We start from the raw sequence: 26,974 nt of genomic DNA on the forward strand, positions 1-26,974 counted from the left end.
CCCTCCCATTTTTTTCAAAGAAACTTTAACTTAGTTTCCCATTCTTGAGTATCTCTAGTGCTTGATTGGACTTTATTATTTTTGCATGAGAGCTCCATGATTTCCTCTTCTATCTTCTTTCTCTTCTAAAGTTTACAATATATGAAATTATTACAATACAGTTTTAGGCTCACTACTAAGGAAGCACACTGCTCCTTGAAGGACTTGCAAGATAGAGCAAAATTCATGATATCAAAATCATTCTTCCTCCATTTTAAAGCTAAATAGATTCTATCATTTTATATTTACTTTGCTAACTTAATATTTAAACATGCAAAATTTAATTATTTGCCTCCCAACTCTATTATCTAAATTTATTTATAAACTTATTACTCATATTAAGTAGTCTTAGTATCACATTAGAAAAAAAACATTTTCCTATTATAAATATATACTCATTTATTTTTTAGCACAACATTGATACATGTCACTTCCCCACAAAGAAATGCTTATGGGGTAACAAAAGAATATAAGTTTGTTATTTATCAAATCTTGAAAGCTTTTCCCAATTGATTACAATCTAAAATATGTAACCCAATTTAAATAGAAACATTGTTAATTTTTCCATAAAATTCTCCCTAATCCAAAAACTATTATTTAGACAACATGACAAAAGCACTACTAATTTTCTATCATGCTCTAAAACTTAGATTAAAAATTATAATCCAATTTAAATATCACAAATTTTCTTCAAAATCCTAAACTGTGCACCAAAATTCATGACCAAAATAAAATAGCAGGTGACAAGAATATTGCTAATTTTCCACAATGCAGTATATTCCACATCCCAAAAACATTGCTACTACCCTAAAATTTCTATAAAATCTATAACCTAATTCAAAGAGAAGGGCAACACTATTAATCCTCTTCAGAAAGCCCTAAAATTGTCACACAAACCCACAAAGCGAACCATGTCAAATAAGAGAAGAAATAAATGTTACTAAGTGATTGCACCAAATTTTTCCAAAAATGAAGTAAATAAGAAATATCATTTTGGATGAGATAACACAGGGCACTAGGTCTTTCAAAGATGGAAAATCTCCAAATAATTATAGTACTTTTTAGAGTAGATTCAATTTAAAAAGAATTGTAGTATCAAGAAACTGAATCTTGAAAGAAAGAAGCAAGCAAGAATTTAATGAATCTTGCAAGTAGCAGCACAGTAGTTTAGAGAAGACTCAATTTAAAACCTGTTGTTCCTAAACAATTATATGATCAAGAAACTGAATGTACTAAGAGATAAATATACTTAATAATGGTAGGAGAAGCAGAAGATTTGGGGTGAGAGCATTTGCCTCTACATACCCCAACCTGTACAGTTGGACTATTATCTCTGTGACCACCCCATGGGTGTCACCTTTCTTGAACTCTTGGAGCTTGGAAGTGTGTTGAATGTTGATGTTGAATCTGATGCCCATGATGATTGCTTCTTCACTGGAAAAAATGTTAAAAAGTTGAAGCCCAATGGTTAGGGACTTTTCGTTTGCTCATTCTAAGGAAGGAGTCATTTTCTACTCATCACCCATTTTCTCTACAAACATACAATTCCCCTATGATTATCAATTTCCAATCTCTTTAGAAAATGTGATAAGTTGAAGAATGATGAGATAATACCTGAATCTAAGGCACTTGATTGGTGACAGTAAAGCTGCATCTTTGTATACTGGTTTTCCTTTCTCTCATGGCTTTCCTTTCACTGATGCAACTTGCATCACAAGTGGGAGAAATATTTTTGAAATAGGTTGAGTGGCAAAATATTTTTGAAATAGGTTGAGCAGGAAAAGAATTTAAATTAGGAATACCCTCCTCTGTTGAAAATAGTAATTGACTGTCATTAACAGCGTTGTTATCTGTCGTTCCAGCTTGTCATGACCATCAGAGAAGCTGGAAAATGTTACCCACATGCAAATGCTTTCTATCAACTGCAAAACAACAACATGCCTCCACGTCAGCCCAATGGTGGGTCCCAGAACGTGTTTCGTGGCATCATGCGAGGGCATGCGATTTTGGAGCCGCATCATGGCATGGCATACCCTTTTGGAGCCAGAATAGCTACAACCTAACGAAACCATATGACCCCTCAGGACCTCATACAATCCCTTAGGACACCATATGACAAAGATATATATGTATATATATACATATATATATGTATATATATGTATACATATATATATGTATATATATGTATACATATATATATGTATATATATGTATATATATACATATATATATGTATACATATATGTACATATATATATGTATACATATATATATGTATATATATATGTGTATATATATGTATTTATATATGTATGTATGTATATATGTATATATATATGTATATATGTATATGTATATATGTATGTATATATGTATATGTATATATGTATGTATATATATATATATGTATGTATATGTATATGTATATATGTATATATACATATATATGTGTGTGTGTGTGTGTGTATACATATATGTATACATATATATGTGTGTGTGTGTGTATGTATATGTATATGTATATGTGTATGTGTATGTGTATGTGTATGTGTATGTGTATGTGTATGTGTATATGTATGTGTATTTGTGTGTATGTGTGTGTGTATGTATGTATTATGTATGTATGTGTGGGATGCAAAATTCATTCAATTCTTTATCAAAGCAAACTAAAGTAATTAATTAGAAACAAGGAAAATCACGAATCCCTTTCCTAATTAGAATTTAACAAACAATACAATGAAATAATGCAAGATCAAATAAAATAGGAATTATAAATCAATTCAAATAAAACTCCCTATTCCAAGATTTGCATATTGCTTCCATTGCTCTTCTCCTTTTCGTGGTATGATGACTCTCAGATATTGCGCTAGTAACCTGCAAATGACACAAAGATTCAAAGTTCATGATTATTGAAAATGGAGATTGGATGTTGAATTTATAGATAATTGGATGAGATTGATTGAAAGGTAGAACAAAATGATCAAGAGGTGTGAACTCAGGTGAGCTTAAATGAAAATTGATAGTTGAACTGTTGATTGTAGGAGTAAAACTCAATAGATTGAATAGATTAATTGAGTCAACTGATTGAGAAAAAGCTAAAGGAAGAAAAAGAATGATTGGTGGAAATAAAGAAGATGACACACAGAGCTTAATCTAGAAAAAGCTAACTGAAAGATGAAAATAGAAGTTGGAGGGATAAATGATTTAATTAATTAATTGATTGAATTAATTAATTTAGCATGTGCTTGCATTTAGATTTAGATTATTAATTTAATCTTTGCATGAGATATTATTCAAATAATTGAATTTATTAATTCAATTTAGCATTTGAATATATTTAGAACTTGACTTTGATTTTCAATTTGGTTTTTGAAATCATGCACATGTAATTGAATTTGAAAGAAATTAGAAGAATATGAAATTAAATGAAATTAGAATTTGGGGATTTGGAATTGGAAGAATTAATTAGCTAATTAAATAATTTAAAGAAACTATTTAATTATTTAGAAATGGAATTTAATTAAATAATAAAGATTATTTAAATTAAAGGAATTAAATCACAATTAATTAAATAATAAATATTTAATTAATATTTAGAAGAGGGTTGAATGATTAGATGTTTAGAGATAGAAATTGAATAATTAGTAATTTATTTAAATAATAAAGATTATTTAAATTGGGGAATTAATCAGAATTAATTAAATAATAAATATTTAATTAATATTAGAAAATGATTAAATGATGCTAGAATAGGAAAATAGAATAATTAGTAAGATGATGAAGAAATATGAAATTAGAAGAATTTAGAAGAATAAGTTTAATTGACTTAATTAAATAATAAAGATTATTTAATCAATTAGAGGAATAATTAGTACATGATCTATGAGACATTTTTAGGTGTCTACATTTGCCCCTCTTTGAGACGATGTCGGAACGACATTGTTTCAAAGAAAACAAAAAATTATGCCCCAGTATGCCCTGGTATTGTTGTATAGTGTAAATATGCCCCCTCGGAAAATATGGTCGAAAAATTCAAAAACTGAGACCATGTTTTCGATACCAATGTAAAGAATAAGCGTATGAAATTTTATGTCATTTCAAGATCGTTTGAGTAGGCTACAAGTTGTTTGAAGCTGGCGGGGACCACGGGCGTCAGGGTGTCGTAAAACCCTAATTTTTGAGCTATAAATAGAGAATTCAGGTTTTCATTTGCTCATTTGTGATTTGGTAGTTCCTTAGTTTCTTTGTAATTTCTATGCCTGTTTCTGAGTTTTTGATCATCATGGCTAGTTATAGAGCTCGATTGCACTTGTCGGACCAAGTACGTTCATTTCAGAGACCTCCTGGGACTGGCGGCATGGTATTTTTCATTGTTTTTCCCTGATTTTTGCCTGTTTTTTAATAATTTTCCATGACCACTTTATGCTCTTTGTTACACAATCGCTTGTCGATTTTCACGCATTAGTGTTTAGTGTACCGCAAATGCTTTAAATCCTACGCATGCGTCGTAAGTGTCATGCATTAGATTTAACATGCCGCATTCCTATATATCATTACGCATAAGTGTTTTTTGTCATGCATTAGCTTTAATCGTCACGCAAGAGTCTTATTTGTACCGCATAAGTCATAACTATTCCGCATTCGTTGCATATGTTATGTGCTGACATGCGTTTGAAAATATTTTAAGTTTATCTGGGTCCGACATCTAATATGTTGATCATTTTCTCATTGCAGGAGAACATTGGAGTGTTATACTGTCGACAGGGCAGACCTAGTGGACTTGATCTTCGAGCTGACCTACCGGATGATGCGATTGAGCATATTCGTCAGCTTGGTCTTTACCATGTATTCCATGATTACAGCTTCGATAGAGCAATGTCACTCAGAGACGTGTTTGTTTCATCTTCTGACTGGTGAGGCATCCATTACCTTAGAGGATGTATGGCGTATACTGCGTATTCCCATTCATGGTGAGAGAGTTATATATGACCATGATGATGGCATTGCTGGATTATGTGCACTTTTTGAGTGTGAGATTCAGGATTTGCAGATCAGTGGTCGTTATGAGATCCCTTGGGCCCGATTAGACTATGATGACTTGACCATTATATTATGCGGTATTGTCGGTGGTTTACTGATACCTAATCAATGAGGTCATGGGTTTCCAATTGGATGGGGCAGAGTGCTCCATGATATGATTGTGCATCGTCGACTGTATGCTTGGGGTCCTTGTCTACTTGTCATGTTGTACTATCAAATGCATGGTATTGTGTATCTAGGATATCGTTCTATCAGTTGTGGTGTTACTTTGTCGCAGACATGGGCATGGGAGCACATTTCTATTTCTAGGCTTGTTGTTCATGTAGATTTGCAGCCTGGTGATCCTTGTGCCTTTAGGTATACAACAAGTATCAGACATAGGGGTTTGGGGAACACCTTGTACTGGAGACATCAGTTGGATATATTGCAACATTTCATTTGGAGACCTTACTTAGATTGCCTCGGTTGGTCTGATGATGTAGTGCACTTGTCTTTCTGCTGACAGCAAAGATATCTTATTGGGAGGACTTTTGAGACTCAAAGGATCATAGAGATGTATCTTCCTGGGCGGGTTCTTAGACAGTTTGGTGAGGTACAGGTGACACCTGTGGTTACTACATATTTTGCTCGTGTATCGTGAGAGGTATCTGATTAGGGTGTGTGTATTCAGCCACATGTTGCTTCTGCTGAGTTTGATTCTTTGCAGCCATTACTCTGGGGTTGGGGTAGAGGTGGAGTAGATCCAAGGATGACATCGGAGTATGATGCGTGGTTCGCTAGGCATGGACCAGTGCCTTTGACTGATCCTATTGTTCTGATTACAACACAGCAGATTCATCATCCTAGACAGCGGTTGAGGATAGACGCAGGGGAGAGAGCTGGAGGAGATGGTGGAGATGGGGGAGGAGGTGGTGATGAGGACATAGACATCGGTGGAGACACTAAGTCAATTAGTAGTGAGGACAGTGATGATTCTTCAGAGTCATTGAGTAGCGAGGGTGGGGATGATGATGATGATGATATGCCAGAGTTGGAGGATGTGCCTACTGCAGAGGGTGGGATAGGAGAGGTTGGTGATGAGGGTGAGTTGCAGACTCTTATAGCGTGGGTCCAGAGCTTGGAGGATGAGGTCGCTAGACAAGATATCGAGCGAGAGACCTACTGTGCAGATTATGGTGCCCTTGACGCAGAGCGGGTGTGTCTTCAGTGGGAGAGAGATGAGGTAGTGCGATGATGTCAGATCACTATGGATGCCTTTGATCAGCTTTTTAGAGCAGGTATAGATGCACATGACCAGGGAGAGAGATATTTCACTACTGCATAGGAGGCTATTTATTATAGACAGGCATATGAGAGAGCCATCCCTGAGGGTCAAAGAGAGCCTAGCTTCAGTGCATTCATGGGGAGGAGATCGAGTAGATCTACTTCACGACGGACTAGCAGTGGTGGTGTTATGGGACCACCTCGACATCCTGGGGCAGGATCTAGTGGACAGGATCCACCTACTGATAGAGGCAGTGTTGGTTGATCATGTTATCTGAGCCTTCAGGCTTATTTATTGTATTCACACACATTATCATTTTTGAGTTATATATATATGGCATGTGGGTTTTTGGAAATGATCTATGTATATTATTTTCCATGTATGCTTTATATGATGTTATGAGTTGTATGATGCATATCTACTTGAATTCTATATGATTCTAAATGCAATGGTAATACATGTATGTAGTAATGATGCAATGAAATCTAAAATGAATGCAAACTCTATAATGAAATGCAAATGAACTCTATAATGAAATGCTAATGAACTCTATAATGAAATGCAAATGAACTCTATAATGAATGCTTTTTTGTATGATAATGGTTGAATCAATTTTAACTTAGATACACCTTGAAGAAATGTAAGTCAGATGGTAGAGAGAAAAATTGATGATAGAAAGAATGTTAGAAAGAATGCGATTAGACAAAAGATGAGAAACCAACAAACTATCAATAAGCAAATCAAATGAAAATGAGAATGAAATTGAATGAATCACGAACCTGTGTCACATATTTTATTACGTCAATATATATTCATCACTAAGCCTTATTATTGAGCAATGAAACTTTAGCACATCATGGTATAAGGAACCAAGATGCAAAGATATCTCATTGTAGAAACAAACACGTGGCAGACAAGGAGTGAACCCTCCATTCTGGGAATTGTGTTAGGGGTCAAGGTATGTGTGGCGATTTCACCCTGATGTGAAGGCTCTTATCATAGACACCCACTAGAGAAATTTCCCTAGAATTTCATCGGTTCACACCACAAACAACAAACAAAGAAAAAGATAATGCTCATCATAGCTCCTCTAGTCACTTATGGACATCCTTGAGTAGCATAGAAACAATATCTGTCGCCAAATGATAAAAAGATAAAGACTGACCCGGACAAAATTCAGCAGCTATACTGACCTTGTGCCTTCATTCTCAGTTGTTTGATGTGATGGTTGATAATGTTTGATCTCATAAAGTTGCAAACCCCATTTAAGACCGACCTGTCTGATTTCGAGTGTATCCTTTTCTGTTTAAGACAAGATAATGATCATGTTGATATGGATATGATACGATTGATAAGATAGTTTGATCAGTTGATTGCAAATGTTTAACTGGATAGTCATATCCTTTGTTAACTTCATGTGAAGTGTTTGTTGGATATCTTCTAGGGTATTTGTTTCTCATAAGACATTTTATTGCAAGTTTTTCTGATTGATTGATTTTTTATTTCTAGGTCTTTTCCAAGAGCTTTTTCGATGTTTTTGGATTATGTAGGTAGATTTTTGAATGTTTTTGGTTTGATTTTTCCAGGATCGTATTCCAATGTTTTTGGTATATTTTTTAGCACATTATATGGATGTTTTTGGATTTTAAGTTTTTTCAGGATCATATATGGATGTTTTTGGTGATTTTTTAAGGACATTATATGGATGATTTTGAATTTTGAGTTTTTCATTGTTTTTTGGATGTTTTCAGGACTTTATCTAATTTTTTGGATTTTTTCAGGACTTTATCTGATTTTTTGGATTTTTTCAGGACTTTATCTTATTTTTTGGATTTTTTCAGGACTTTATCTGATTTTTTTGGATTTTTTCAGTTATGCCCCCAGTGTGTAGACCTGTATGACATGATGATCTGCAGAATGCATGTGGAGACAAATGAATTTTTGACATGACCTATGTGAATGCAACATGCCGGATGAAGATGCATTTCCTATTTGAACAAGGTTGACTATGTTTGTTTTTGCATTTGAATACACCAATTGAAATGGAGGTGCAAAACATTTCCTAGATAAGCAGTCAATCGATCTCTAAGGCTCTTCGAAAAATTCATCTCAACACACTTAGTGAATAGGATTTACAAATGGAGATGCAGAAAACTTCCCCATTGGTTCTTGAAACTTTGATCTTCTTTTGCCCATGTGTGTGCAGATGAGTTAATTCCCGCTCTTGTGTTCAGTAAAGATCCTTAGCATCCTATACGACTAGCTACATGGATTATTCTAACTTCAAAAGCATCTCAAATAGAGCCTCGTTGCTAGCAAGCCTTGAGAGCTCCGACGAGGTTATAGACTGTAATTTCTCAAATATTGCTCCATTGCCAATAGGCGTTCATAGCCCTAATGGAGTTACTTGCATGTTCCCATAGTCAAGTGTTTTTTATCGGATTTGTATACATGATATTTCAGTTATATATCATTGCTCTTTTTGCCTTTAGATGGATATTTGGCATAGCTCTTTTTATTTTTATTTTCTTGCCTTGACTTGTAAGTAATGAAACCTACTTAGGTGTGACAATTACAGCGACACTGAAGTAGAATTTCAGATTTTTCACTAGTCATATGATCAACTAGGTGTCTAGAATGAATTAGAGATCTTGTTAAGGTGTGGGATATAGCAATTGATAGATTGTGGGTTAACAAGTCTCAAATAGTGAAATCACTACCCAACCATAAGTAAAGTGTCGTCATAGGGTAATGTTGAAAATGAATGACCTTAGAACCTCAAAGACTTCATGTCAGAATATCTAAGAAAGGAGATGACCCTTGTTTTCTCTTGAATGTAAACGAATGATAATCTTGATAGTTACCTTGTTTTATTGATGTTGCTATATGATAATGCAGAAATTTTGAGGATGCGATGCATTTGAATATGATGTGCTTAGAAAGAGACTATATGCGATGTGGTGTTTTGAATAAAATGATATGCAATGTAGAAAGTAAAACCTAAACTAACCCAACCCTTAAGTACAATATTTGTGTAGGTAGTTCATTGGTCTTTGTTTAAAGAGTCAGATAAAGATGTGTTTTCCAATAGGATATAAGGACTCAGCTAAGTGTACATGTTCAGCATCTCCAATGTTAATTTTATTAGTTTTTCGATTTTGTGGATCATCGTAAGGAAATCCAGCTCTAGAACCCATGAATTCAGTTATAGCGTTATCATTTTCAAAGCAATCCAACCGTGGTTGATTCTCTTGCCCCTGGTCTTTCAAGTGCAAGTGTATGAGACAAATTGGTTTCAAAGTTATGACATGAGCAGGTGTTATGTCTATTTTTATTGATGCACTTGAAGAGGATGATGAAACAATTGTTGACAAGTTATTCCGTGTAGTATAATCTGGATTAGTGATTTGATTTATAAGGGGTTCATGAACAACTTGTGTATAGGGATTGGGATCATGAGGAGAAATGACAAGTTTATTTGAGAGGAAATCTTGTGAAGAACATGGAGGATTATGACATGGAGATGAAGGGATGGAGTGATCTTGATCAAGATTTGGATAAATAATGGGATCTTGTTTAGGACATGAAGGTAAAGGTACGATTTGATCTAGTCTTGGAAAAGGATCATTATGAAAGATGGAAGAGATGTCCCGATCTTGTTTAGGAGGTGGATGTTTGATGGGACTTGAAATGACACTTTGTTCTTGAGATGGAAGGGTTTGATTATGAATGGAATAGAAAAGAGCGAGGGGATCATCATAAGATTCTTGGTCAGTGGGATCTTGAACAAAAATTGGGTAGGATGGAAGTGGTTGTTCTTGATCTTTAATTGTTTCAAGACTCATTTCTTTTGATTTTGGATGATCCTCTTGACACAGGGAAGGAGTTTGGAAATGCATGGGAGATTGTTGGAATATTTCAACATTTTGGCCTGATGAAGAAGGATTTCAAATGAGATTCTCTCAATCATGACTTGGATTGGATTGGTTTTGTACGATGGATAGCTCTTGGGAGGTTGTGTTATTAGATAGAGATGGAATGGATTCATCTTGTGTGACTTCAAGGGGTGATGAAATGGTGGATAGATGTGATTGATTTAAGATTTGGTTGAAAGGGATTTGATTTTGGTTGAAAGATATTTGATTTTGGGTGAAAGTTGTTTGATTTTGGTTAAATGAATTTTGATTTGGGCTTTGGTTGAAAGGGGTTTGATTTTTCTTGAAAGAGGTTTGAATGTTGGGTTGGTGTGAATTTTGATTTGGACTTTGGTTGAAAGGGATTTGATTTTGGGTGAAAGATGTTTGAATGTTGGGTTGGTGTGAATTTTGATTTGGACTTTGGTTGAAATGGGTTTGATTTTGGGTGAACGAGGTTTGAATGTTGAGTTGATATGAATTTTGATTTGGAATTTGGTTGAATAAGGTTTGATTTTGGTTGAACGAGGTTTGAATTTTGGGTTGATATGAATTTTGATTTGGAATTTGGTTGAATGGGGTTTGATTTTGGTTGAAAGAGGTACTTTGAATGTTGGGTTGATGTGATTGGTATGATTGATGTAGTGGGTTGAAAGAAAAAGAAGGTTTACATGACTCTAATGTTGGTTGAACTGAGGTAGGAATGATTTTGTTGAAGAATTAAGGTTGGCATGTTTGAATGGTCTCACAAGAATAAGAATGTTGGTCTGATACTGATTTCCTCGTGGCCATCACTTTTCTCATCATGTTTTCTAACCAACCCCTATGGTTGTCAGGACTAGCCATGTCTGTCACTTGTTGTTGTAAATTTTTGATTTGTTGAGATAATATTTTTATGGATGGCAATGGAATAGGAATGGAAGGGATGAATCCTCCACCTTCCCTACAAAATGTATAATTAGAATCCATGATGTTTTCTTGTTTGGTTTGGACCTAGGATCACAAAATGTAAGATATTTTCTCCATTTCTCTGAATATGACAATGTTTGATTGAAATTGACCAGCTTGTTTGAGTTGAGGTTGAGTTTAACTGATCCTCTGATTGTGTTTTGGACGTTTGGGGTATGACTTTGTAGGATGATTATGCAAATGATGATGAACTAAGACAGACTTATGTGAGGACTAGACAAGGATGTATATGAGGATGATAATGAGGACTATATAAGGACTATGCAAAAGACGTAGGATGATAGTGAGGACATAAGTGGGGACTGTGCAAAATATGTAGGATGATAATAAGGACATAAGTGGGGACTGTGCAAAAGACTATGTAAAAGACTGCCTAGGGTCACAAGTATGTAAGGACTTTTGATTTTTGGTTTCAAAATGGACTTTGTTTTCTGTAACTTCGTGTGTAGGATAATGTTTTGTAGTTTTCCAAATCTGAGAACAATTGCTGGTAGGTATGTATAGCTGACTGACTCAATTTTCATACAATCTCAAAAAATTCAGAGATACGTGGGATAGGGCCTGAAATAGCCCAAGGGACTGACTCGATACTGGTCTATCACAATGATACATTAAAAAGCATGAAATACAATCTTAGGCTAGATATTGGACACCATTCAGTGAGGCCCCCACAACAAAATACCAAAACAAGATGGACAGATAGAGAGCCTGGCAGCACTGGCTCCACTCCACGGCACACACTTCTCGGGCATTCCAGTCTCTCTTACCCTAAAGATCCAAAGATCTTATCACCGAGGGATTTCTATCTCATAATGTAAGGTACATGAGGGGTATCTATGGGGTACGATCCATACTCCCAGAACCACTGAATGTAGGATTTTTGACAACTAATTTGGTTCTTAGTATTAGGTTTTGAGGGATCCTGATCCAATGATGGATTCTCAAAGCAAGCCACTTAAGGCTTTAGTTGAGCTTATCAGTGCAAGGAAGGCCCCCACATACGTCGAGTTCACTCAACACTCTAGCCGCTTGACCAGTATATTTATATAGTGGCTCGAAAAACCTGCTCAAGAGTACGCTGGGAGAGATGATATCCCTAATGCATCCCAATTCGAAGTACCTCTGTGGGGTGATGAAATCCCCAGTCAAAGATACCCCTCACTACGTAGAACAAAAGAAAATTTGGATGTCATTGTCACCTTCCTTCTTTCTCCCAAGAGCCTGATGGTGGGTAGAAAGTCAGTTAGTGCAACTATAGGTCACCCCTAAACACAATGAAAAGTTATTTTCCCTTAAGAAAATGAAAAATGATTTAATCTAATGTAGCTTGATTCACGTTTGTTTTATAGCCCAAATTTAGGTGTTAGATCCACATGTGCATGTCAATTTTAAACACCAAATCCAAGTATGAAGGCATACATGTCAATTTTAACCATTTGATTTTTTAAACACCAAAAACCAAGTGTGAGATACACGCATGTCAATTTTAGCCCATGTTCATTTTAAACACCAACAATGAAGTGTGAGATTATCCATGCATGTCAATTTTAATTGTTGTTGATTTTAAGAACTAAAAACCAAGTGTAAGATGCATGCATGTCAATTTTAGCCCATGTTCATTTTAAGCACCAACAACAAAGTGTGAGATTATCCATGCATGTCAATTTTAACTGTTGTTGATTTTAAGCACTAAAAATTGAAGTGTGAGATGTGCATGCAAAATTACTAATCTAATCCCCTCTGCGAATCTGCCACATGCTGCAAACAGAAGATTAGTAGTAAAATTAAACCAACAAAAAATAGAAATTCAAAACTTGAAAGAGGCGATTACGTGATACTACCTAAGCGATTGTGTGATACTTACAGACCGAATGCGTGAATCTGACAGAGTTAATGCATAATTCTGACAGACCGAATGCATGATTCTGATAGGGCGATTGCGTGATCTCTCAAGATAAATGTGTGACAGTGACAGGACAATTGTGCGATACTATCAGGACCAATCCATGACACCTACAGTGAATGCTTGACACTTTTGGCGAATGCGTGACACTTATGGCAAATGTGTGACAATGAATGCATAGATCTATTTATGTGATTGTGTGATGATGTAAGCTCGATTGCGTGATGAAAAAATCTTTTCTCGAAATTCATGCAACCTGCAAAAAAAAAGAAAAATCCATACAATCTGCAAAAATCACACAGAAAAATAAAGAAGGTTAAATTGTTGTTAGTTCACGTCGGGTTTCACCAAAATGTGGGATGCAAAATTCATTCAATTCTTTATCAAAGCAAAGTAAAGTAATCAATTAGAAACAAGGGAAATCACAAATCCCTTTCCTAATCAAAATTTAACAAACAATACAATGAAATAATGCAAGATCAAATAAAATAGGAATTATAAATCAATTCAAATAAAAATCCCTATTCCAAGATTTGCATATTGCTTCCATTGCTCTTCTCCTCTTCGTGGTATGATGGCTCTCAGATATTGCGCTAGTAACCTGCAAGTGACACAAAGATTCAAAGTTCATGATTGTTGAAAATGGAGATTGGATGTTGAATTTATAGATAATTGGATGAGATTGATTGAAAGGTGGAACAGGATGATCAAGAGGTGTGAACTCGGGTGAGCTTAAATGAAAATTGATAGTTGAACTATTGATTGTAGGAGTAAAACTCAATAGATTGAATAGATTAATTGAGTCAACTGATTGAGAAAAAGCTGACTGAAGGAAGAAAAAGAATGATTGGTGGAAATAAAGAAGATGACACATAGAGCTTAATTTAGAAAAAACTAACTAAAAGATGAAAATAGAAGTTGGAGGGATAAATGATTTAATTAATTAATTGATTGAATTAATTAATTTAGCATGTGCTTGCATTTAGATTTAGATTATTAATTTAATCTTTGCATGAGATATTATTCAAATAATTGAATTTATTAATTCAATTTAGCATTTGAATATATTTAGAACTTGACTTTGATTTTCAACTTGGTTTTTGAAATCATGCACATGTAATTGAATTTGGAAGAAATTAGAAGAATATGAAATTAAATGAAATTAGAATTTGGGGATTTGGAATTGGAAGAATTAATTAGCTAATTAAATAATTTAAAGAAACTATTTAATTATTTAGAAATGGAATTTAATTAAATAATAAAGATTATTTAAATTAAAGGAATTAAATCACAATTAATTAAATAATAAATATTTAATTAATAGTTAGAAGAGGGTTGAATGATTAGATGTTTAGAGATAGAAATTGAATAATTAGTAATTTATTTAAATAATAAAGATTATTTAAATTGGGGAATTAATCAGAATTAATTAAATAATAAATGTTTAATTAATATTAGAAAATGATTAAAATGATTAAATGATGATAGAATAGGAAAATAGAATAATTAGTAAGATGATGAAGAGATATGAAATTAGAAGAATTTAGAAGAATAAGTTTAATTGACTTAATTAAATAATAAAAATTATTTAATCAATTAGAGGAATAATTAGTACATGATCAATGAGACATTTTTAGGTGTCTACAGTATGTATGTATGTATGTAGAGAGAGAGAGAGAGAGAGAGAGAGAGAGAGAGAGAGAGAGCCTAGTGATTATTGAAATTTGATTATGTCTAAGAAATTATAAGATCTAAAGGTTGGGGAGAGAGAAGAGAGTGAGATAGAGACAGGTGAAGAGAGTAGGAGAGAGATAGGAAAATAGATAGAGAGCTTAGGGGAGACAAAGACTGTGAGATAGAGAGATAGCAAGTGAATGATGATATAAGCCCACTAATTACTGAAATTTGACTAAGTTTGAAAAATTATAAGATCTCTTAAAATCTAAATCCTGCATTATGACTCATAGAGATCTAAAACCACTCTCAAACATCCTAACAATATATACATAAAATATAACTTATACTTAAATGTTATATTTTATGTATATATCCAGCTATTAAAACTAAGGGAATGCTAAAGGAAGTGCCATCTATGTTCATGTTCCTTATCTAACTTAATGTAAGCATAACGAGTGTGTTTATCTTGCTAAACATAACCCGTTTGTGTTTTTATTTTTAAAAACAAGATCATGTTTTTGTTTTATAAAACCTATATGTGTTTTTCATTTAAAGAACGTGTATGCGTTTTGCTTGTATTTAGGCTTGGATAGCAAGGCTAAGGCTTGGGAGACTTTTTTTCCCTCCTTTTTACATGTTTTCTTCTTCTAATATGATTTCTCAACTTCATCATCATCAAATTTACACGTTATCAAGTGGGTATTTCTAAAATTACCACCATAATTTCACCCATCTTCTAAGCTTTCTAACCATATAATTTTTAAAAAATTTGAACAACATTAACATACTAGTATACCTATATTCTAAAAAAAAATTATGTAATATAATGCCGAGAGATATCACATAATTGTCTTGCATGTTTATTAGTTGTCAAGAAGGCCATGGAGTTGAATAATGTTGCACTCTTTCACTCTAATTAAAGATGTAATAGTTTCATATACTTAGAGACAAGTGGCAATGATTCTATTTTATTCAGAGTAATAAAATAATACTTATAGAGAAATTGAAACAAGAATGCATTTACCTGTCATGTACACGTCAAATTTATTCAAAACCAATTTTTTGTTTATAGATATTTGTATGTCATTGTACATGCCTCTCGACATAATTAATCTTGAATTTGTTTTACCAGTGTCTCCATAGTTCTTAGAGACATATGTGTACCATTTTTTAAATAACTTTTGATCTATTTATCAAAATTTTAAAAAATATATATATATTATTGTAGTGCACTTGATTCTTTACACTCTTAATTTTTTTTTTGCATTTTTTATTATTTTGGTCCAAGTTATGCTTCACACACAAACAAGTAGCTTATTTTCAAGATGTGCCCATTTCAAAAAATCATAAAAAAAAATACTCAACAGAAAATTACAAAAATATACACAACTTCTAGTGCTCACTCTTAATTATCTTTATACCAAAGAATTTGTGAAAATACTAAATCTAACTATGACTTTTTTTATGCGCACGCCATACACTATGTTATGTTTTTCAGAAAAAATCAAGAACTATTTTTCATGCGCGAAGGATTTGACCCCCTTAATCTTATCCAATTTTGAGAAAATTTAGTACTTTGAAAACTAGATTCAGAGTACTACAATCTTTATTCTTTGAGTATCTTCATATTTTGAGTGGACAAGTCTCAAATCACTCCTCCAAGTTCAGGTTTAGCTTATTTCAAAAAAAAGGTGTCCACTTATACCCCCCTATTTGCACAACATCTTGGTGCACTTACCCAATAATGTGCATAGTTTTTCTTTGCCTATTTTTTAATTGTTGTCCATATCATATAATAAATTTTAAATTTTAATATTATTGACAATTTTCAAGCTATAGGTTACCCATGCGTTTATTTATCCAATAATAAAATCAATATGAAATATCAAAGATTCAAATGGCATAGCAAGAGATTAGCGATGGATGCTTGTGGCATTATAATTTCTTAACATTTGTATTAACAATTTACTTTCTATTTTTTTATTATTTTCAATCTTCCCTAAAGTATTTATTTGTTTTCTCAATGATGGATAGGAATTGTAAGAGGAGTTAGACAAGCTTATTTTTCATCATTCTCTTCTAGCTAATTTTCTTCATGCATTTGATTAGGTGGAGGATTTTGATTTAGATGAGGGTCTCAATTGAATAAAAAGAAAATATTAATAAATCAAAATCAACACTAGAAAAAAAGTCATTATAACCTTGAGTAAGTGTATGGAAATGGGAGACAAAAAGTGGCCAAACTTTGAGATTTCTAACAAAACATGTACAAGCTATAATGAATATGCATTATAATGCATGCACATTATGCCTTGGGTTAGATCTATGTCATAATATACATATGTGGTATAATGCATAAATTGTGTTATGATGTACAAAACTAAATAGAAAACATAACATAAACATGTTATGTGTTACATTAATTTTGTAAAAAATAATATAAAAGATAGTGCAAGTGTATTATGTTTTCAATTGATTTTATAAAAAATAATGCAAAACAAAATGTGAATGCATTTTATTTTACAAAATAAAGCATGCGTATTTTATTTAGCATTTTAATTTTTTACAAAATTTAATGTGTACACATTTTTATTCCTTGTATTCTTTTTCTTTATGATCCTAGTTTTTTAGACTTTTATTTCCAATCATAAGAGTTGCACATCTCTTTTAGCTCCTACTTTCATATTTTAGAAATTAAAAAACAATTTAAACTTCAATTTCATTAGATTTACATGCTTTACAATAGAATGTTATAAAACCACCACCAAAACAATGAGGTACTTCTTATCTTTCTAACAATATAATATTTAAAAGAAGTTAAGATATTTATTTTTATTTTGTTGAAATATTTTCTACATATTCCTCTAATACTTTTCAATTGAATTTTATTTATATCTATTCACTCACTTATCTAAATTTGAAAAAAAAAAAGGATTGGTTTGTGCTTCATTTTATATACATTAAAAAAGTACATTTTGTATTGGTTTTGTTCAGGTCATGTTAAGCACATGATAAGTTTTAAAAAATCATCAAAAATATAAACAAATACACAATGTGTAGTACTCATTCTTAGTTATATTACTATCAAAAAAATATTTATATGTAATGCAAAAAAAGTTGGGAGAGGAGAGGGCACACGAAACATTATATTACTCTTATTGATATAAATAGGAATACTTGTGTGTGTAGCATTTCATGCTTTTAACCTTAACTATTTTTAAAAATATTTAATAGCTTAGAAATTATATTCAAAATTCTATAGTTTTTGTTCTTATTATATTTTTTAATTTTGAGTGTACACGTCTCAAATTACTCATCTAAGTTTAGGTTTGATGAATTTCAACAAAAAGATGTCCATTTTGACCCTCTTTTGTCCTCTAATTCCATGTACTTACTTACCCTCTTAACTAAATTTATCATAAGATTGATGTAAATTACCTCTTAGACATCATATCATTATGGATAGAGAATTGTCTCATATTAATTTTATTCTTCACTCACATTTTTCTATCTATAAAAAATAAAATGACAATAGGTCATGGGAATTCTATTGCTTTTTAAATTTTTTTATAAATACCTTAATATAAAAGGAAATCCAATAATCATTATAAACATAATGAAGATGAAAAAGATAACAAGCTAGAAGATAAGAAGGTATTCAATGAATTCGGTTTAATAAAATATATCAAATCTTACTCTTGCATGATTGAGCACTAATTTAGAGAGGAAAAATATAGCAAATAGGCTTGTGAATAATGTAATAGATACCCAAAGAGGTGAAATAATAAGAAATGATGTCTCAACTTTTTGTATTCCTAGAGATGAGGTAAGTCTCTAGTAGTTTTGGACAGTATTTACGCTTTTAGTTAGGTTTGAATATGTTGATATAGATCATTGTCTAGGGTATTTTGCTTAGGCATCTCACATCAAAGGACCTTAATGAAGTAATATACTCTTCAAGAAAAGAAACTAAATAACTGGATTAGGACATGATTATCATGTGCTAATTAAATTCATCTTGAAAGCTACAATGGATAATCTCTTTATCTCACCTCAAATAAAGGATTGTGCTAGGATATGATGCTAACTCTTATCTCACAACAAGTATGGGGTTGTTGGGAAGCTATTGATAGATTATATAATTACCAAGGTGTGCTTTGTTGAATTTTAAAATTAAAATATTTCAGGAAAAGAGTCTTCTTTGTAGTAATGAATTTAGGGTTTATCTTATTCTGTCAAAATAAGAGGTGCCAAAATTAACAAATTTTAACTATGAACATATATGAGGAATATTTCTCACCAACAAAACTTTGATTAAAATTTACTTGAATAAATTTTTAGGCCCATAGCTACAAATGGAATTTCCTCAAAGATGATTCGAGTTATTGATAGCATACATCTTTCTTTGAAATATATAATGGATATGTTATAGGACAAGGAAATATTGATAGCCCTTGCACATGCTTATATACATGATGCATTCATTGAGGGTTTTAAAATTATAGAGACAATGAATGCATATGACAAGGAAAAGAGCATAGAGGTCATTGGACTTGTTTATTTCCTTAGGAAGTCTTAGCGACATCAACAACAACAAAGTGTGTTCTACAATAGGAAGGATCACTTGCATACTTTCAATCCTCTTTAAATATGCATGAGGAACAACGCCCCATGGTTGACCATATTTGTGGGATCATAAATGTAATTTCATATCTTTTGTATAATGCACTTATCCAAGGAGTCCAAATGAGAAGCTAATAATGCTCCACTATGAATAGAACATTGTGGCATCATGAATAATCTACTTGAGGGATAAACCTTCAAGTAGGTTATTAGTTCCAATGGGAGTAGCTCCAATCTAGCTTAGAATAGCAATGTCTAAAGATCCTTTTCATATTTCTTTCTTTTCTCATTCATGGTAGCAAATGATTTGTAGTTTGTATTAGGTGTTTTAGGGTATTTTGTATCTCTCTTTGCCTACTCTTTCATGATAGCAAATATATTGTAAATATTTTTAAATCAATACATGGAGTGGCCCCCAAGGCCATATTTATGCAAAAAATTAATCACCCAAACTATTGTTGAAAGTGGGTAAAAATTTATATAGTTAGCTCCAAGGCTTGGGAAATTAGATAACTAAGATACCCTTTATTGTGGTAGAAAATTACAAAAGAAAGGGAAAGGATAATTACTTAGTAAAAATCATATAAATTAATTCATAATAGACCATTTTCACTCCAAATCTTGTGCATTTACCATCACACTCTTCAAAACCATTTGTATAAATATGGGTGCCACCCTTGTGGCCTTTGAAGACTTGCAATGTTATAGTCATGTGGTCACAAATCAATGAGATTAAAGGTTTGTTGAATCCATCCAAGAGAAAAAACAATAACACAATTGTTAATTTCAAGTTTGTGTGATGTAGTTTTTTGAGGGTGGACATGTGGGTTTTTTTGCTCTGCAACGTCGATTGCAACTAGGGTTTGGAATCTGGGGTTGCAGGGTCGTAATAACTGACGTGGGGAATTATGTTGGTCCTCCTACACATAGGTAAGTGCTTACCTGGTTTACTCATTTCTAGTGTAGGTTTATTTCCCCACATCCTTCTCTGTCGTCGCCCTTCTTATCTCTGTGCGAGCAGTTAATGTGACCCGATGGAAAGCTCTTCTGGAGGTGCTAGAAAACCTAATGAAGGAGCGCCATTAAAGCTGAAATCATTCAAAGATGTGGTTAACCATTCCTCTCTCCTAGTCACTGAAGGTGTGAGGTTTGTTAATAGTTGTAATGGTAGCCCCCGTGGAGAAGGTCAAGGCCCTGATTGTGCTTTGGATTCCATCTCCATTTCCCCCAATGTGTTAATGTGAAAAGAAATTAACATGGAAAAGAATAGGCTTAAAGATACAACAATTTTCTTTGTGACTGTAGATGTAGATAAATGTCCTACTCGTAAATTTCTTGATGATTGGATCAGAAATGTCTAGAATATTAAATTAGGATATCTCGTTTCATTTTGTAGACTCATTCAAAAAGGTTTGTTTGTAATTTTTTTTAAAGATCATAAAATGCAAAGAGAAGTGCTTAATAAACAATACTGGACTATGGGAAAATGCACATTTTGTGCCCTAGAATGGTCATCGGAAGTGGTTAATGAGGAAATACTCGCACTTTCATGCCCTAGATGGGTTTTGATTAAAAATGTGCCTCCATTGTTGTGGAGATTTATACCTCAAATTGTTGAACCGATAGGAAGGGCTATCCAGGTGGATAATTCGACCTCTCTCATTCCTCATCTAGATGCTAGGGTTTTGATTTCAATCAACCTGGGTTGTGATCTCCCCAAAATGGTTAACATCAACTTAGAATCTGAAGTTGTTATATGCCCTATTGAATTCCTTGGAGGGGTGAATGCTTGTTTTCTCTGCAAAAAAGAGGGTCACATTCGTAAGAATTGCCCAATTATTAATAAATTCAAGGGAGCGAAAATACCCCGAAGTGAACCAAACAACCTGCCCCCTGTTCACGGGAAGCATATCCCAAACATGGAAAATCTTAATGACATTAGCAAAAAACTCAATAATATATTAATTGGGGAAAACATTAAACACCCGGAGTTTGGTAATTCTGAAATTGACCCCACATCTCACTCTACGATTTCATATGCTCTAAAGGAGATGAATGAAGATCCACTGGATGGGTTTCAGGTTGTGGGGAAAAACCCTAAGAAAAGAAGGAGAAAAAACGCTCAACAATTAACCCTGGAAAAAATTAGGGCAAATATACCCATTACCTTGAATTCCACTATAAATAAAATATTTGTGGATAGAAATTTGATATCGCCTATGGATGACGATGTGTAAGAGGTTCCCCCAGAGGTGAAATTTTTGAATTTAGCCTCTAGTTCGAATAACTTTGTGAATCAGAAATCTGAAGAAAGAGATGGTGTGATTGTTGAGTTGGGCAAGGGAGGGAGTTGGTCTGGGATGGTGAATGAAGCTCCCCATAAAAACTCGGCAGACATGGATATCTCCTTTGAGGTTGACTCATCAAATGTCGTCTTGAAATCTGTGCTAGATCCTACCTCCCTTGCTGAACTCACCCCTGACAGGATCGTTGTCCTTCCCCCCAAGAAGTTTGTGTAATTAGAGGACATCTGTGTGATCGAGGCCATTGTTGCTGACCCTAAGGCTGGTGAAGCCAAAATCTTAGCAAGTGAAATAGATAACTTAGACCCTTCAGCTAGCTTGAAGGCATTCGATCCTTGTTCTAAGACCCGAGAAGTCCCCAGTCACAGTGACATTAGGAAGGAGTCTGAGGTTGAAGATGATTATCAGAATGAGGAGTGCACAGGGGAAGAAGGGGAATGGATAACAAATAGTGAGAACCCTAAGGCTCTTCCTAGAAGAAGAAGAGGTAGACCACTGGGATCTAAAAATAGGGGCTTAATTAATAGAAGGAATAATGAGGATAAGAAAGAGCTCCCTATATGCTTTAACAAGTTTAAGGCACCCAAAGAGTAAAAATAATGCATCTTGTTATGATGAAATGCATCTCTTGGAACATTAGGGGTCTAGAGTCACCAAAAAGGAAGCAATTTGTCAGGAAGTTTGTCAATCAACATAAGAATGCAGATATTGTTATGTTTCAAGAACTCAAGGTTGTCAAGTTTACCCTGGAAATCAACTTAGAGTTTATATGGAAAGACTCTATCAAGGTTTGTTCAAAGCATGATAGAGGTAGAGGAGGTGTTGGGATACTTGTCAACCCCAAATGGAAGGAGCACATAGTGAACCAAGGATGTTCACTATGTAACAGAGCGGTTTGGGCCTCTTTAGACATCAATGGAACCATATTCGGCATATGTTTAGTCTATGCCTCCAATGACTACAGGGAGAGAACTGAGTTGTGGGATTGGATTGCAGCCCTACCAGATATACCATGGATTGTTGGGGGTGACTTCAACATGATTGAAGCTCGTGAAGATAAAAGTGGAGGTTATCCTATGGAATGGAAAGGAATTGAGAAATTACACTGGGAGAGAATGAAAAGCAAGAAGAAACTTTTTGACCCCTTGTTTTGCAATAAGAAGGAACGCATTGAAATTTGGTGCTCATGGTGCAACTACCAAAAAGGGAATCATAGGATCTATTGTAGGCTGGATAGGTTTTATGTTGACAAAGAGCGATTCTTCTTTGATCTTGACAAGAATGGCAATTCAGTGACAGTTTATTCGACCTCATTATCAGACCATCATCTGATCATCTTGCAAATTAGGCTCAAAGAGGCAAGGAATTGCGAAAGGCAAATTCTTCCTAAACTCCAATCTTCTAAAAGACTCGGATGTTTTGAGCACATTAAAGATTGTTAGGTTGTTTAACAAGAGTAATAAAGAGCTGAACTCTAACATTGACATATGGAATCAGAATGTCAATAGTTGGTAGGTGCTTCTGCAAACCATAGGACAAAAGAAAGCTAAGGATTATAGGTGGAAGGAGAGAACACTATCTGATAACCTTCACCTATGCAAGGCAGAGATCCAAGACAATCCCTGCAATATTGAACTGTTTCAAAAAGTAGCCTTAGCAAAGGATAATCTCAGGTATCACCAACAAACTAAGATTAGAGGGGGCATGATTAGGGCTCAATCTCACTGGATGCAATTCGGGGACAAAGGATCCAAATTCTTCTTCAATATGTTGAAACAAAAACAATGTAGAGAGCAAATTGATAGGATATGGATAGATAACAAAGAAGAAGTGGCTCTGGATGATATCAAGGAGGCTTTTTTCCAATTCTACAAAGATCTCTTCACCTCTGAATATTCCACTAACTCTCAGGATGCTAGAGAAAAATGTAGGAGGATTATCCCCTCTAAGATTACTGTTGAGGATGCGCAAGCGTTGAGGGGTACCATCACAGTGGAAGAGCTGAAAGTTGCTATTAAAAGTCTAAACAATGATAAAACCCTAGGCCTAGATGGTCTACCTGTAGAATTCTACAAAGCCAATGAGGATTGGGTTTGTCAAGACCTTCATGAGCTTTACTTGGAGGCTTTTGATACTAGTTCCTTAGGAGAATGAATTAACAAAGGGATTGTTAAATTACTTCCCAAAGAAGGAGACAAGTCTCTTATCAAAAACTGGAAACCGATAACACTTCTTAATGTATCCTACAAAATATTGGCTAAAGGTCTTGCTACTAGATTAGAGAATTTACTGCCTAAGTTCATTTGCCCCACGCAAACAGGTTTTATCAAAGGAAGATATATCCTTGAAAATATAATTACCAGCTGGGAAGCCATGGAATGGGTAAAGACATCAGGACATAATGCGGCCATGTTTCTCCTAGATTTCAAGAAGGCATATGATAGGGTGGAACGTAGGTTCATTTTGATGATGTTAGAAGCATTTGGTTTTCCAGCATAATTCTGAAAATGGGTGATGATTCTCCTCAAAGATGCATCGGCCCAAGTGGAAGTTAATGGTTCCCTTTCACAGAATATCACTATGAGCAGATCTATTAGACAAGGCTGCCCCCTAGCCCCTACTCTCTTCATTATTGCCTCTAATGCTCTGTATTACATCCTAAGAGACCTTACCATTTCTCTTAATGTACAAGTGTTAGGTCCTAGAGGCAACTGAGAGGGGGGGGGGTGAATCAGTTGTCTCTTAATTTCAAACCGAAACTAACTTAACCAAACTTAGTGCATAATACTGATAAACCAAACTTTAATGTTGGTAGATAGTTTAGCAGTTAATAACAATACCGGTAAAGTTTAATGCATGAAACGGAAAGACAAATAACATGCACAACACATAACACAGTTATTTGTAAGTGGAAACCCTGTAAGTGGAAAAACTACAGTGGGAAACCTTACCCACAATCAGATGATACTACTACAGATAGTATGTGTGTACAAATGGGGTCTGCACATGCAGAAAGGCCAACTACCTAGAGCTCACTGCTCAATCACAAAATGGGAGTCACACTGACTACAATTGGATGGTTAAATCCAATGATAATGTACTGCTCAAAATATCATCTTCATATGTTGGATTCAGTATCGGTTAAGCTCTGATTTACCTTCTCCAAAAGCCTCCTTGAATCTTAAATGATGTCTGTGTGTATAGCTCTACTTACATTCGCATATACCTTATTACAATCTTTTTTCACACTCCTCTCTACTTCTACTTAATCTCACAAATGAGATCTTACATATATACCAAGACCTAAGACCAAATGTGTAGGTCGTCTTACTAAGATATTACAATTAAATTAATTACAAATGAATCAATATGTGATACATGATGTCGGCTCAATGCACTTATGACAATAACAAATCATCTCCATAACATGTCATGTTGATCTGGAATAGATAATGCTTGTCGGTCCATAACCTAGACCTATTTGTCAGTATGCAAACCCGATTTGATCAATGACCAAATCACCAAAACCAAGTGATCAAACAATTTCTTCGACATAACCAAGTAATCTCCAGATGATAACAGATCATCCTCAGTGCCGGTGGACAATATAACCTGTCGGTGAACTAGATACCAGTGACTATGCATAAGTCACTGAACATGTTGGTGAACATAACCAAAGATCTCCAAGTGTTCTCAAGTGTTGACAAGTGTTGAAAACAATGAAAAATCCAATGCAACACATCCATAATACCAACAATCTCCCCCTTTGGCATTGATGGCAACACAAGATGGAAAGACCATCTAAGTGCCAAAGCAGAATTGCCAAAAACCAAAAACCAACAATCTCCCAAAGAGATCATTAAAATACAGAGAGTAACAATCTCTCCCCCAATGAATAATCTCCCCAAACGATAATGTGTTTTACCATAGATATCTCTTCCCCTTTGACATCAAATGCCAAAGCAATATAAAACCAAATACATTCAATTCATAGAACTTGTTACAAATACCAATTGTTATAACCTCATTTATTCAATCTACTCCCCCTAAGAAGTATCTCTCCTTCATCAAATCCGGAAAAATATTTTTCTGTTAATTATGTCGATCTGATGTCAGGCTCCAACTGTCTAGGTTTCTACTAGTGAGGGTATAACTCCAAGCTGCTCTCTTAGATATTCAAAAGTTTCCTTAGGTAAATGTTTAGTAAAGATATCTGCAATCTGTTCTTTAGTATTCACATAAACCAATTTCACTTCTATTGCTTCAACATTCTCTTTTAGAAAATTGAATTTGATAGAAACATGTTTAGTTTTTGAATGAAATACCAGATTCTTTGATATATCAATTGCTGCCATGTTATCGCAGTAAATGATTATAGGTTGCTTGCATTTTACCTTTATGTTCTTCAACATTTTCGTAATCTATAATACCCATGTACAATTAGTTGTTTCTGCAACATATTTTGATTTTGCTATTGATAAGGATGTACAACTTTGTTTCTTGCTCAACCATGAAATTAGTCTGCTGCCAAGAAAAAATGCTCCGCCAGTGGTGCTTTTTTTGTCATCTATATCTCCTACCCAATTTGCATCCGTGTATGCACATAAATCAAAATTTTCATCTTTAGGATACCATAAACCAAGATTTGTTGTGCCTTGTAGATACTGGAAAATCCTTTTTAATACTGATTCATGCTTTTCCTTAGGATTACTCTGAAATATTGAAACAATACATACTACATTCATAATGTCAGGTCTTGTTTGTGTCAAATATAGTAAACCTCCTATTATAGACTTGTATCTTGGTGGATTAATAGGTGTTGATTCATCCTTAAAAGATAGTTTATCAGTTGTAGTCATAGGTGTGCTTACCGGTTTAGAGTTTTTCGTGCCAAATTTCTTAAGTAATTACTTCAAGTACTTTGATTGATTTATGAATATACCTTTATCAGTTTGTGAAATCTACAATCCTAAAAATAATTTTATCTCTCCAATCATATTCATTTCAAATTCTTCCTACATCTTATTAGAAAAGTCTTTACACAATCCATCTTCTCCTCCAAAAATTATATCATCAACAAAAACTTTAATAACCAAGATATCATCATTAGTCACTTAGTAATATAAGTTGTTGTTAGCATTACTTTTAGTGTAACCAAGCTTCAAAAGATATTTGTCCAATCTAGCATACCAAGCTCCAGGATCTTGCTTCAATCCATATAAAGCTTTCCTTAACCTAC

This window comes from Cryptomeria japonica, chromosome 8 (assembly GCF_030272615.1).
Source record: "Cryptomeria japonica chromosome 8, Sugi_1.0, whole genome shotgun sequence".
Classification (NCBI taxonomy): Eukaryota; Viridiplantae; Streptophyta; class Pinopsida; order Cupressales; family Cupressaceae; genus Cryptomeria; species Cryptomeria japonica.